Raw genomic sequence first — 5,989 nt, 5'->3', positions numbered from 1 at the left:
GGCCAAAGTTGTTATGGCGATAAAGCCATTGCATGCTAAGTGTGAAGCTTGATGATGATGCATGCAATGATGGATTTTCTACTCATGAGTAAGATTTTGAGTTTTCTCTTTGTTTTATCATGATTGAAGTTGAAAAGGAGCATGATTGTCATATTCGGCCATGATGCATTCTTGAGCATGATTCATGCTTCTTGCATGTTAGTTAAAATTTGTGTTTTGGATGGCTATGGACACCTTGAAAATTCGGCCATGCTCATATATGCATATATATGATTGCACATTATGTTTGGTTATGAACTAAGTGATGAGAATATTGGTTTAAAGAAGAAAATGTGGAAGAATGCTTGTGAAATTGCAAGCACAATTCGGCCTAGTACACATATAAGTGCTTGATGCTATATTATAAGTTTTGAGCCACAATGTGCAAAGCATTAATTAGTAAATTGCATGCTGTTTTTGTGAGGTATTAAGTGCAAAATTGACCTCAACATGTACATGAATATTCGCCTTGGGTAGCCTATTGAAGGCCTTAGCATTTCCTTGATGCTCAAATAAATTGTATTGAATTGCTTGATGTAGTATAAAATGTGCATGACCATTGTGTATTCAAGCTAAAGAGTGGCCATATGACCATTTAAAATCCTTGTCATATTCGCCATAAGCAAGCACAATGAGGTTTTAATAAATTGAATTTGTTTGAATTAGCTCAAGAGCTAAGAGGGCCACAATTGGACAAGGGAAGGAAAAGGTGATCGAATAGCCGAAAAAGCCGTTCGACAACATCCGAGGTAAGTCCTCAAGAAGTGACCTTACTTGAATTATGTGAGATGAAATATGGATGTGTATGATTATTGATTATGTGTGTATGAGCATTTGAATTCCACCGGGCTAAGTCCCGGCGAATATGCTAATGATTATAATTGTGTTTGAGCCTTAGTAACGAAAATGAAATATGTATGTCCAATGATTATTGATGTATGTGTGCATGAGAAATTGAATGATATCGGGCTAAGCCCAAGACAATTATGCTGAAATTATATCCGGTTAAGACCAAGGCAAATGTGCTAGTGGCTATATCCGGGCTAAGACCAAGGCATTCGTATGAGTTATTCTATCCGGCTAAGACCGAAGGCGTTTGTGCATGTGATTATATCCGGTTATATTCAAGAATCTTGGGCTGGAGGTGAGTGTTGGTTGCTGTAATGAATTCAATTAGTACACTCGGAAAGCCCAAAGGATAAGGTACGTTATATGTGCATTGGAAAGTCGACATGTTTGAGCAACATTCGCTCAATCGACTAATGAATTTCAGTTATTGAATTGATTGATGCTTTGTGAACTTATATAATGATGAAGTATGAAGTAAGAATGTGTATTAATGAAATGATGCATTTGGCTATGTGAATGTATTGCTGTAATTAGAGTTGATTATATTCCTTGAGACTTACTAAGCATAAAAAAATGCTTACCCCGTTGCTTTGGCTCTCAGTTTTCTAGATTTCGCTCGAGGCAATCGGATTTGGGATCATTGAAGTCGAAGTCATCCACACTATCAAGCCTCCATTTTGGTATAAATTTTTGGTTGAACTTGAGATGGCATGTATAGGACTACCCCTTGTTTGTTAAATATGTTGTAATGTAAGTATGTACGGCCATGCGAAAATGGCTCGAAAAGGGAAGCATGAACTTAGACTAATTGTGGGTTGTATGTATATATTTTGTGTCATGATGTGGCTATGGCTTAGAAATGGGAATGTTGGTCATATGATCAGCCATTGGCATGGTTAAAATGATCATATATGAACCTATGTATGGTAAGACTAGTTGAATCATGGAGACTACCAAATAGGTAAGTCCTATCTTAAAACAGATGCTGCCAGCTGCAGTGGCATGAATGTGAAAAATCACCAAAATTCATAGGAATGGAATTAAATAGTGAATAAGCTATGTAAATGAACCTTGATGAGTCTATTTTCATATGGAAGAAACGAAATGGTCATAGGAGTTACAGTTTAAGAGATATTAAAGCTATTGTGAGACAGGGCCAGAATGGTTTCTGGGTTCCCTGTCGCAACTTTAAAAATTCACTATAAATCATCCAAAAAGAATTAGGAGACATACCTTATATGTACAGATTCCATTTTGAGTCTAGTTTCATTAGAAACAAACGAAACCAGCATTAAAGCCCTGTAAAGAGAGATATTCAAGTTATACCGCGCGAAGGTCAGAGCAGTCGATCCCTGTAACATGGGTAACTTTAACTAATAAACTGTACCAATTGGCCCGACCAAAAATCCTAGAAATAAATCCATGGATGGATATATGAGTATAAATTCAGGGAAAATTTACGAAACCAGTTTCCGAGTTTTGAAACTCGAGATATGATTTTTAAGGCGACAGTGACGCAGTTTTCCAGCCTGACTGGAAATGTCAAATTGGTGGGCAAAAACATGTGAACTTGGCCTGTTAACCCCTCGGGTCCGACACCGGCGATGGTCTCGGGTTTGGGGTGTTACAATTTAATTGGTATCAGAGCCACGGTTTAGTCGATTCTAGGACTACCGTGATGTGTTTGGGGTCTAGCTATACATGCCATTAAATGATGAATCGATAGTGTGATGATTTCTGACAATTTGACTTCATGTTTGTTTATAGCAATGGATCCCGATCCCAACCGAAGCGATAGCTGATGATGTGGAGAGTGTGGCGCTTGCTCCGCAAAGGGACAGCGCCAGCGGACTCTCAACCTATGGCCATAATCCTAATGACGAGGCTAGGCAAGCCTTTTATAGTGTGATGAACGAATGGTTTAATCAATACATTCGAACCAACACTACTGTTCCACAACCTCCATTCCCGACAAATGCAACCCCGCCCTACAATACCTCCGGTGATGACCAAATAAGGTCAAGTAAGCCCCCATCGATAGGATTCAAAACATGGGGCCACTGAATTTAAGGCTACGGATGATGATGATGCCAAGCGAGCTGAATTTTGGTTAGATAACACTATCCGGTGCTTGATGAGCTATCCTGTACACCCGATGAGTGCTTAAAGTGTACCATCTCCTTGCTACGCGAGTCCGCCTACTATTGGTGGAGTACTCGACTTGTGGTGCCTAGAGAGCAAGTGACTTGGGAATTCTTTCAAACCGAATTCAAAAAAGTATATCATCGAGATTCATCGACCAAAAGCGGAGGAATTTCTTGATCTTAAGCAAGGTTCTATGTCCGTTACCGACTACGAACGAAAGTTTGTGAGGCTTAGCCGACGCTGAGAATGCATTTCGTCCGAAGCTATTATGTAAACGCTTCGAGGATGGGCTGAATGATGATATAAGGATGTTTGTTGGCATTCTCGAGATACGAGAGTTCGTAGTACTTGTTGAGCGAGCTTGTAAAGTGAAGAGCTTAGAAAGGAGAAACAAAAAGCTGATGTGGGATTGGAGAATTCGAAGAGGTCCTCGGAAAGTCTCTTCAACAAGCATCGAAGAGATTTCGAGATGATGCGAGCCGGTCTAGAGGCATTTCGGGCTTTTCTAGACGAGGACGCGATCGGCCCCCTGTGACCACACGAGTCACTTCGATCGCCATGGTGGAAATGATCGCGAGAGAGGCGGAGTGTCCACATTGTGGCAAATGGCATTCGGGGAGCTGTTGGTTTCGTGATCGCTCCTGCTATAAGTGTGGATCGGCCGACCACTTTATGAAGGATTGCCCGAGGATGCATGAACAGAATGTAAGTCAGAGTGCAAACCCGGGTGCTACCATTGCTCGAGGTAGGCCACCTAGAAATATGGGCAATGCCAGTGGCGGTCAGAGAGGATCTAGAGATGCTACCATCAGATCTGAGGCTCGCGCTCCTGCTAGAACTTATGCCATACGCGCACGCGAGGATGCTGCCTCTCCAGATGTTATTACCGGTACTTTCACTCTTTTCAATACAAATGTAATTGCTTTGATTGACCCTGGTTCTACTCATTCATATATATGTGAAACCTTAGCATCCAGTAAGACTTTGCCCATTGAGTCCACTGAGTTTGTAATTCGGGTGTCAAACCCCTTGGGTCATTACGTGCTTGTCAACAAAGTGTGCAAGAAAAGTCCCCTAGTGTTCCAAGGTTCTTGTTTTCCGGCGGACTTGATGCTTTTGCCATTCGATGAGTTCGATGTTATTCTTGGTTTGGATTGGTTGACCATGCACGATGCAGTTGTAAATTGCAAGAGCAAGACCATCGATTTGAGGTGCGCGAATAATGAAATAATTCGGGTTGAGTCTACGGACTTAAAGGGGTTGCCACCGTAATATCGCGATGTTGGCCCGTAAATATGTAAGAAAAGGGTGCGGCGTACCTTGCGTCGTGCTTTCGATGACAAGGAATCGAGAAAGAAACCCGAATCGTGCCCGTGGTTTGTGAATACCGGATGTTTTCCCAAGAATTGCCGGGTTTACCACCGTTCGGAAATAGAATTTGGCATCGAATTGGTACCGGTACCACTCCAATTTCGATAGCTCCGTATCGTATGGCACCAACGGAATTAAAGGAGTTGAAAGTTCAGTTGCAAGAATTGGTGGATAGAGGTTTTGCTCGCCCGAGTTTTTCGCCTTGGGGTGCGCCGGTGTTGTTCGTGAAGAAGAAGGATGGAACCATGCGATCGTGCATCGACTATCGTCGACTTAATAAAGCGACGATAAAGAACAAATATCCGTTGCCACGTATTGATGACTTGTTCGATCAACTGAAGGAGCCTCGGTGTTCTCGAAAATAGATTTGAGATCGGGCTACTATCAATTGCGAATCCGAGATTCGGACGTGCCCAAGACCGCCTTGAGCGAGATATGGTCACTATGAGTTCCTAGTGATGCCGTTTGGGCTCACTAATGCCCTACGGTATTTATGGATTTAATGAATCGGATCTTTAGACCATATTTGGATCGATTCGTAGTCGTGTTCATTGATGACATCTTGGTCTATTCAAGAAATGAGACCGAACATCTTGAACACCGCGGTTAGTCTGCAAATTTTACGGGACAAGCAATTATATGCTAAGTTCAGCAAGTGTGAGTTCGGTTAAGAGAGGTTAGCTTCTTGGGTCATGTGGTATCTGCATCGGGTATTCGAGTCGACCGAATAAAATTTCAGCCATACTTAATTGGAAGCCTCAGAAATATTACGAGGTTCTGAGCTTTTTGGGGCTTGCTTAGGTTATTACCGACGATTTGTAAAGGCTTCTCAACGATAGCCACGCCGATGACGGCTACTCCAAAAGGATGTTAAGTTCGAATGGACGGAGAAATGCCAAAAAGTTTCGATCAATCGAAAACTTATTTGACTGAAGCCCCAATTCTAGTGCAACCCGAGTCCGCAAGGAGTTTGTCATCTATAGCGACGCCTCTCTACTTGGGTTAGGTTGCGTATTAATGCAAGAAGGTCGAGTTGTGGCCTGTCGTCAAGGCAATTAAAGCCACATGAGAAAAATTATCCGACTCATGATCTCGAATTGGCGCCATCGTATTCGCCTTAAAGATTTGGCGACATTACTTATTTGGTGAAAGGTGCCATGTATACTCGGATCACAAAAGTCTCAAGTATTTGATGACCCAAAGAGACTTAAATCTGCGACAAAGACGTTGGCTCGAGTTGTTAAAGGATTATGAGTGATCATTGACTATCACCCAGAAAGGCGAATGTGGTTGCGGATGCCTTGAGTCGTAAATCGTTATTCACTTTACGACGATGAATGTGCACTTGTCCGTCCGATCCGACAAAGTGTTAGTGGCTGAATTGAAAGCCAAACCATTATTGACACACCAAATTCGAGAAGCTCAAGAAAGTCGACGACGAGTTGGTTGCAAAACGGGCTGCGTGTGTTCGAACAAGGACTCGGAGTTTCAAATCGACGATGACGATTGTTTGAGGTTCAAAAGTCGTCTGTGTGTCCCAAAGAATTCGGAACTCATTTCGATAATTCTGAATGAAGCCCATTGT

This window comes from Gossypium arboreum, chromosome 2 (genome assembly GCF_025698485.1).
Source record: "Gossypium arboreum isolate Shixiya-1 chromosome 2, ASM2569848v2, whole genome shotgun sequence".
NCBI classification, from domain to species: domain Eukaryota; kingdom Viridiplantae; phylum Streptophyta; class Magnoliopsida; order Malvales; family Malvaceae; genus Gossypium; species Gossypium arboreum.
The sequence above is the reverse complement of the archived record's forward strand: the minus strand, read 5'-3'. Positions refer to the sequence as shown.